Source organism: Limulus polyphemus, unplaced genomic scaffold (genome assembly GCF_000517525.1).
Source record: "Limulus polyphemus unplaced genomic scaffold, Limulus_polyphemus-2.1.2 Scaffold2054, whole genome shotgun sequence".
Lineage (NCBI taxonomy): Eukaryota > Metazoa > Arthropoda > Merostomata > Xiphosura > Limulidae > Limulus > Limulus polyphemus.
Genome location: NW_013667664.1, coordinates 131,115 through 140,365, shown reverse-complemented (window position 1 = coordinate 140,365; position 9,251 = coordinate 131,115). Strand labels below are relative to the sequence as shown.

Here is a 9,251-nt window from a genome sequence, read left to right as displayed (position 1 = left end):
CCGGGCCTGATTGTGAGATGTAAAAGTATGAAAACCATTACTCAACCGCTACGAACAATTCTTTTAACAACTTTGGAGAATGACACTAAACTGATATGTGACTTTTGAGACACCATAAATGTCGTCTTATAAAAATATGATTTATTAGTTCCTTTAGAACTATTTTCAGTTTCATTTAAAAGATCGAATTTACAAATGTCCACAGTTCTTTGCGCTGTGTTAAATAGTTAATCGTATTTATTTTGTGTTTGTAAATGCATTGGTAACTGATATTAATTCGAACTTACTTGAATCCGAATATTTTGATGTTTACTAATTACTTTGGTAATACAGGCAAACAGTTTGTAAGGTGTGTTCGAAATGTAGGAAACTAAATCTAAAGTTATTATTTTTTTTAACTGTTAAACGCAAAGTGGAGTTTATTAAGATATACTTCTACTAAGGTAAATAAAATAACTACCTATATCTCCAGAATGTATCTTTATTAGCTAAGTGTTTCGCTGTTACAGCTTCGTCAGAAGCTATCAATCACCTACAAGTTCACTAATCCAGTGAATCTGATAGCTCCTGATGGCGGGTTCGAATCCCCGTCCCACCAAACATGCTCGCCCTTTCAGCGCTACAATGTGACGGTCAATCCCACTATTCGCTGGTAAAAGAGTAGCCCAAGAGTTGGCGGTGGGTGGGGATGACTAGCTGCCTTCCCTCTAGTCTTACACTGCTAAATTAGGGACGGCTAGCGCAGATAGCCTTCGTGTAGCTTTGCGCGAAATTCAAAAACAAACAAGCTCCTGATGAAGCTGCAATAGCAAAACATTGAGCTAATAAAGGTACATTCTATACATATAGGTCGTTATTTTATTTACCTTAATTGAAAAATCTGAAGTTAAAATGATTAAACGATCCATAGGAAAAGCTTCTTTACCATAAATAACAAGAATGTTTAGAATGAATATCTTTGTATACTTTCAGTTTATAGAATGAAAAATGTTTACATTTGCAGCTTAAACAATATCTTTGTATACTTTCAGTTTATAGAATGAAAAATGTTTACATTTGCAGCTTAAACAATATCTTTGTATACTTTCAGTTTATAGAATATAAATGTTTACATTTGCAACTTAAACAATATCTTTGTATATTTGAATTTAATGTTTTTGTACGTGTAGCTTAAAGAACAGAACATTTTTATATCACTTACAGTTTACAAAACCAGCATTTCTTGTTGTTCTAGATTAAATAATTGTGATGTTTGTACGTTTTGGCCTTATGATCCAGACTGTTTCTATATTTTCATTTTGCCATGAAGTAGTTTCTTATATCCCTTCTTTTTTACCATCACTCCCTCCGTTGTCAAGTGGAATATCTCGTTAGAACTTGTAAACGGTCTTGAAAATTATGTACCGAATTCCCTGAAATTAAAAATAATCAGACGTAGCTAACAAATGAAAAATGACAAGTTCTTTAAACCAAACAATTGAATATGTAACGTTATTATAAAAGCTAGGTATGTTTCAGTACTTACTAAAAGCCTCATTTTCATTTTGTTCTAATTAGTCAGTCGGAACGATGAATATGATGTTCTGTTTCTAGAATTAAAGTATATGTAGATTTGTTTGTTTGTTTGTAACTAAGCACAAAGCTACACAATGGGCTATCTGTGCTCTGCCCACCGTGGGTATCGAAACCCGGTTTCTAGCGTTGTAAGTATGTGTAGATTCTAAAATATTTTTATTACCAGAATATTTCTGGTATAGAAGATAACATTTTACGTATTATTTCCCAGGAGGTGTTAATACCAATACTTAATACAAAGCATGTGAAACACCAATACTTAATACAAAGCATGTGAAACACCAATACTTAATACAAAGCATGTGACTTGTTTCTAGTCGCCACTTTTGTTCCTAATAACTTTTCAACTTACCGAAATATACTTTAACAGTATTCATAGAATTACATCTCTAAATCAATATAAGTAGCAGGTCATTATTGAGTCGTCACTCAGCAATCAATTAAAGTGTAATTAATGGGGCTATACCTACTGAGGGGTTCAAGAAAACGCGCCCATGTCAAATATATTTCTGACCATACCGTCTTGATTTAACTGAATAGCATTTAAAATGTATGCCAAAATCTAGAAAGTACATTTAAGCATAATACAGAATGAAATATTACAAAATGTTGCCAGAGGTTTCAAGAATGCGTAAAAATAACGACCGTGTTCGTGTGTGTATATATTTGTGGTTACTAGAGAATTTGAATGCCTTGTATTAAGAAATTAATGTTTTGGGTGGTGGTGAATGAGATCACTGGTGTAAATATGTTTTACGTTTTGTTGTTTGTTTCAGTCTTTCGTTTATGTTCCGAAGTTTGGAAGCTGGTCAGGGTTTAAATCCATTGTCAAGACCACGAGGTCAAAACTCTTTAATCAGATGGTCTTCCAGTCAACAGTTAAAATAATCTTTACAAGAACAACTTACCTTGTCAATAAATGATTGAGTGGCTCTGTTAAAAACCTGAGTTCAAGATCGCTATCGTGTTTATCATGCCTTAATTATTTTTCTTTTTTGTATGGCGCAATTCGTAGTGCCAATGGTACTTAATATATAACATCAAGAAATAGGAGCCAAGAAAGTTATTTATAGAGAAAGTTAACTTGTGACAAGCAGTGACACTTAAATGAAGAATGAGCAAAAAAAAAAAATACTTTCATTTCCGAAAAGGACAAGCTTGAGTAAATCTTAAGCAAATAAAGATGTTTCCAAAATCATTACATAAAGTAATATCTGTATTGGGTATTCAAGGGAATTACCATATGCTCGAAGTAATAAGTGTGTTACCCTATATCGTTACATCCTGTATGGAACGCCTGTACGTGTACATGATATTCAGCTCATAACACAAAAAAGGATAAATATTTATAAAGAATAGAACAGACCAAAATCACCGGAAGTCTTGGAGTAGAAAAATTAGACGATATACTAGGGTTCGCCATTACCCTTTATCTTCTTTGCTGTACAGTAAGTTCAAAAGGAAGCGAGGTGGAGGTAAAGAAGTCGATCCTTTGATTTTAGGCGAAGTGTTTTCTTTTTATCATTGATGATAGGCTCCAACGGATATCCTACCACTGAGTGATAATAATTCGGTACTTTAACGGAAATGAAACCTAAACAGCCTTTTGTTCCCTTAACTTTGTCGAACGTGACACCTTTTTTGTGTATATATATATATCTACAACTAAAGTTAAACACCAGAGGCGGAGGAAGTGAAACATGGGCCTGTGTGTGAAAAGAAACGTGGGCCTCTGCGCCCTCACCCCTTCTCAGATTTTAATGAATAACATTTATACACGTTTATAAACAAACCAATTCAACATTTTAAAACTTAATAACATTTAGCTATCGAAATACTAGCACGTGTGAAACAGTAGGACAACGTATAGTTATTCGCATTAAAAAGTATTCTACTCACCTATTTCAATCGCATTTTCCACGCCTTTCGTTCTTTGAAGTCATCAATTATCTGAACGTTTAATATTTGTCACTATTACTGGGATGGTGAGAAAAAGCAGAAGTATGGTATAAACTTCTAGAAAACTGGACTCCAAAGCACTGTTGTTAACGGTTAAAACTTTTGCGAAATCTTTCGCTGATGATTTGTTTTATACATCTGATTCTAAACATGGTCTAGATGAAAGCAGCTGTCCAGAAAAAAAAAGTGTCTTTGCTGAAATTATTGGTACGTTTTCCAGTTTCTTCATACATATCATCATCACTTGCAGTAAAAAGCGTATTTGGCTCGATTACTCTGAATTTATATGAGACTGCCTTAAGGTTTGAAATCGATTAAAAAGCTGTGCAGTTGTTATATCTAGGCATCTGTAAAACAATTTCACCCTGAAAAAAATTTCTGAGTAGGCAAATCGTTCATTTTCACAAAACTCGTTAAAATGAAATTTTATTTTCTTCCTGCGCATTTCTTCAAACTTTGTTTGTCCTCTCCATTTTCGATAATTTAATCGATGCATTTTTAGCTTCTTGGAACTCGTGTCGGAACGTAACTAAATCTTCAGTGGCATTGCTTAGCAAAGTTGATGCTTTTTAGAGGTCTCAGTTTGGAGCACAAAAAAAACAACAATAAAACTAAATTTACGTAATGTTAAAGCCTCAATGCGCTTACCTTTTTTTTTGGTTTTTTGCTCAAAGGGGCTGTTTTTTTTAATGCCTTCATGGTGTCGAAATCTCAGAGGAATAATAGATTTATACCATGATGACCATAGGGCTGGACGAAACCTTTTCAAAGTAATTTTGGTGGGACTGGATATTTGTGAAATAAACACAAATGAAGATAGCACAGCCCAATTTTAATGCTGTGGCTGAAATGTTTTCATTTACGTGATAAAAATGCATCACTGTTGACATTTCTCTAACCGAATCATTCAGTGCAACATTTAGCTTATAAGCAGTAAGTAAAGTGTGAATATGCAACATTTGGTTCCTTTTTTGATATTCTTACTTGCACACCAGAGTACACACCACTCATATTAGCGGCCTCCTCATAACCCTACCCACGACTCTTCTGTTCAATAAGGTCAATAATTGTATTTCAAGTCCACTGGCAGAGTGGTCAAAAAACTTCCACAAAAGACTCGTTAATTTTCACTTCAATTGCAACATTCCTTTCTTCTCTTTCAGGGGCAGAGTACAGATAGCCCATTGTGTAGCTTTGTGGTTAACTTCAAATAACAAATAACATTTCTTTCAGGTGTTACGAATCGGAAAAATCTGCCTCAGCTAGTTAAGTCTTGGAAATATCTTGGGTGGTATCCATCATTACAGAGAAAAAAGGCATAGCCTTAAGTTCGTCTTATTCCCCTCAATACGTTTCGGCAAAACGTTAATGAGTTCATCCTGTTACTAAGATACCGAATCGAACCACTGTGCCGAGAAATGAGTTGTTTCTAGACTGGGTCATAGTTTGTTAACAATTTTACTATGTAGAGAAAATACTTACTAATAGCATTTCCTAAAACCTTTCAGTGCCCCTTGAGAGCATTAATGAAAGGCACCAAAACTTTTCTCCAGAAGTTTCTCTTTTTTGGTATGCGAGTTTCTAAACCTTCATCAACTGTTTCATGTAACCACCATTGCTCTTACACTACCAAGAATATAGGTGTGTTTTTGATGTTTCCTGAAATTCAATTTTTTGTTGTTAGATGACGTTAGTTTCCATCTATTTTATCCATGTCATATTATATATAGCTGCACTACGATCAACAAACATCTAGCAGGTTTCTCAATATGTATAGTCTAATTTAGAAGAGTAATAAGGCCAACTACACGGCTGTTTAAACCTGTCTGTGTTGTAGTGTCATAATATTTTGTGGAGAAACAATGGCTGTCTTGATTTATGTCTCGTGGAAATGGTCCATTAGGCTTACATGAACCATGAGATATTATATATCGTTTTGCTTGGCTTTTGTCTGTAGGGTGTTTGTCATCAACTGGGAGAACAGCAGGTTCATCAGTTATTTTGTCAAGTTCTTTTCCTCCTATACGCCTCTAATGCTTCCTTCTTATGGTGTTTTAGCGAAGTTTTTTAAGCGTTGTTTGTCTCTGGTGGTATACTGATACTAGGCCCAATGTCTTGCTCTGTATATACCCATTGTTGCGGCTGAAAATTGTGTCGCAAGACATTGGGCCTAGTATCAGTAGAATTGCTGTTGGCTGTAAAATTCCTAAAATCAGCGTTGATTTTTTAGAAATGTGACTGAGCCCATTGTTGCGGCTGAAAATTGTGTCGCTCAGTCACATTTCTAAAAAATCAACGCTGATTTTAGGAATTTTACAGCCAACAGCAATTCTTTCTTTTTACAGTTTACGCTTTTCTACTACACTTTTATGTTTTGGAAGCATACTAATATTATAAATTACACTTTTGTAAATCATAAGATAAAGCAGATGGAATTTTCGCGCAAAACCACAATCAGGAATTCATTTTCACTCGCTCTTATCTATGATGTGCAGTTGACGTCGAACCTGTGAAGTATTTTAATTATGAATTAAGTCCTGAAAGTGTTAGATCGCTTTGACATTTCGCCAAAACCGTTAATAGTTTCCTCGGTCAAATATGCTAGAAATGCAATAATCTGATCCGACTAAGTAATCATAAAACAAAAAAGTAAGGCCTCATGGAATGAATGAATGCATGAATAAATAAATATATTATAAGCTAAGTGGCCCTGAAAATGAATATATTGAGTACATAATAATTTAAACTTTCGAGCCTACCAGGGCCTCCTAAATGCGTGGGCCCCCATGTGTGGCTACACCAGCTGCACCGGTTATCCCTCCACTACTGTCAAACACGAAAGAGGTATCTCTAGAGAGCGTCATTTCATGACATTTTCAGTACATTATAAAAAGAAAGAGCGTGAGGAATTTCAAAAAGTACTTCGATGTTCTTGAAAACAAACTAAACTAAAAACTATGATTGATTGTCCATGGACACTAGTGTTTAGACGAATAACAAAATTAAAAACTAGCATAGAACAACAAATGATTTTCGTTTGTTCGTTTTTTGGCACAATACTGTACTTTGAGCTATCTGCACTCTGCTGTCTTCCGCAGGGAACCAAAGCCCAGATTTTAGTGTTTTAAGTCTGTAAACTTACCACTGACTCAACGAGGGACGACGACAATGAATATCGCTATCAGCAACAAAATCTACTTAACATAAACTTCAGCAACTTTTTATAGTCAAGTATTTCGAAAAAAAAACAATAATTGGCTTCAAAACTTCTGCTCTCATTACAAACTTTAATGGGTGGGAAAATAATATAAAAAATGCACAACGGCAGAAAATTATTCATACCAATGGTAGGCTTGAGGGAACGGAAGCAGGTTTACACTGGAAGATATTGGTTGGAATTGTGAGAAGAACACCTGCTTTGACTAGCTTTGTCACAGAATGTTGTATTGCCTTCTCTAAACTCAGCCGTGTAATCAATTTTTCATGTACGTGTTTTTTACTGCCTTGGCGAGTCTGTTAATGCCGTTGTTCCGATTTTTATCCAGGAGATGGGCAATCTTCACAGTAAATGAGGATATTTTTATAAGAAATCTTTAGCTTGGATGCACAAGAAAATCGCACATTATCTGTTTTCATCATTTTCTTTACATTATGAATTGTTTATACATACACAGTTGGCCCTGACAGACCCGGAGTTAGTTTCAACGTAAAAAAAAATAATACATAAATTACAGGATATGCCTGACAAAAGTAATGATCGTGATACTTTAAAATCAAATAGATTAAATGTAGTAAAAAAACCAACAACAATAGAGATAAAATGTTTGCGAACGCAGTAGAGTTGAAACCAGGTTTATCGGGTGACGAGTAACCATAATACACGATAAGTCATATATTATGCTAACCTATTTACGAGTGACTACAGATAAGCGAATCTATAAATTCTACAACATATCTCTCGTAATTCGCGGTTATTCAGCAAGTAAAATGATTTGAGAGATTATCAGGTTTGATATATGATACATAATATTATAAAATAACATCTGATAATGAGATTTATGTATGGACGGCATTGAATTTCATCTTATTCTAAACAACAAGCTCATTAATTCGTTCATGAAGACAGTTAAAGTCACTGAATACTACAACTGCAAGAAAAAGCTTCTTCACATACTGTAGTCAATACTGCATTAAAGACTCTGATTTTCATGAAAACACAAATACACATTGGCTACAGATGAAAATTTTTAATTACAACCGTGATATATAAATCTGTCGTGGTTTATTTCGGTTCTACGCACTACATCAGATATAATTTTAGGATCAAGAGCATTTTTCTTTTATTTTTTCCGATTTTCTTTCAAAAGTTTTTCGCTGTCATTTTCTCACCTGGAGACTTTTCTTTTTCAATATTTGTTATTTGTAAAGCTCCCTCTATATTTCATAACTTTAGATTTGTCTCCAAGTTAAATTTCCATATATATTTAATTATCATTTTTACCCAAATTCTGAGTTTTGTATTTTAATATAAACTATTTTCCGAAAAAAATCGATAATTATAAATCAGTTTCGAACATATTACGACAAAGTCAACACGTAGCAAAGAACTCCATGCCATAATAATCAAAATTTTGATACAATATAATGTTCAGAACAGATAAAGCTAACTCAATATCTCTCTAACGTTAGTGTTTTAATTATAACCAGACTGCTAGAAAGCTTATATCATATACTAATCTACAGACTTATGAATGGACCATTATTATTGATTTGAAACAGTACTTTACTAAATGAAGTATATCAATTGTAAAGAAAATTAAAAAAGGGGTAAGTAACCTTGGAAACACTAAGAGAAAGTACGAGGCTTTCCATAGATAATTACTGGATACTTTATAATCTAGACTTAATAAAATATGAAAAATATAAAATGTAAAAAATTTGTTTGATCAGAATTTTCGCGCAAAATCAACATAAGGGCTACCTGTGCACAGCCGTCCCCAATTTTGGGCTCATAGACTAAAGGGAAAGCAGCTAGTCAATAGCACCCACCGCCAACTCTCGAGCTACTCTGAATAGTGGGATTTGACTGTTACTCACATAGCGCACCCAAAGAGGGATCAAGATATTTGCGGCAATAGGACGCAAGCAATGAACTCTTTGATTCACAGACCGGTCAAGCTAATTACACATTTCCCATTTAAGGAAGGAAAAATTATGGGAAAAAATATATTAATCTAGAATAATTTACAATCATACGACAAAGTAAGATATTCTTCTTAGATTTAGCAAAAAATCTTGAAAATGTTATCTAAACTACCCAGAATGCACTTATTTAGTTCAAACTTATTCTTTATGAACAACACTTTTACATAGCTCCAAAGTAATATTAAATGAAACTCTCTCATGGTTAATTCCAAAATACTCATTGATAAGACATTTGTATGAATTCCTAAGACTGCCATGCTATTTCCAAGATACCCATTCATAAGACATTCTTACGGATTTCTAATTGCTAAAAGATTTCCCTGGATGAAACCTTTCATGGCTAATTCCACATTAATTCGTTAACAGCTTCTCTGAAGTTCCAAAAGTATCGCGTATTCATCCAAAATTAGAGAAAAGTCGCCATTTTGTAGTTTTAGCATAATGTTGAGAATTTACTGCTTTATTTTTTTCCATTTCAGTGACAATTTTTGTTTTTGTATGTTTGTTTTAAG

The 9,251-nt window shown here is 33.9% G+C and overlaps 2 long non-coding RNA genes across 2 annotated transcripts in view; one reads left to right on the top strand and one right to left on the bottom strand.

Moving 5' to 3' along the window:
* LOC111087361 overlaps positions 1–2,523 on the top strand; it is a 20,436-nt gene extending 17,913 nt beyond the window's left edge. Inside the window, exon 3 of the long non-coding RNA XR_002612055.1 lies at positions 2,352–2,523. This is a non-coding gene — a long non-coding RNA (uncharacterized LOC111087361). The remainder of the gene's footprint in view (positions 1–2,351) is intronic.
* Positions 1–9,251, bottom strand: part of LOC111087362 — a 45,954-nt gene that overhangs the window by 30,577 nt on the left and 6,126 nt on the right. Inside the window, exon 2 of the long non-coding RNA XR_002612056.1 lies at positions 1,202–1,412. This is a non-coding gene — a long non-coding RNA (uncharacterized LOC111087362). The remainder of the gene's footprint in view (positions 1–1,201; positions 1,413–9,251) is intronic.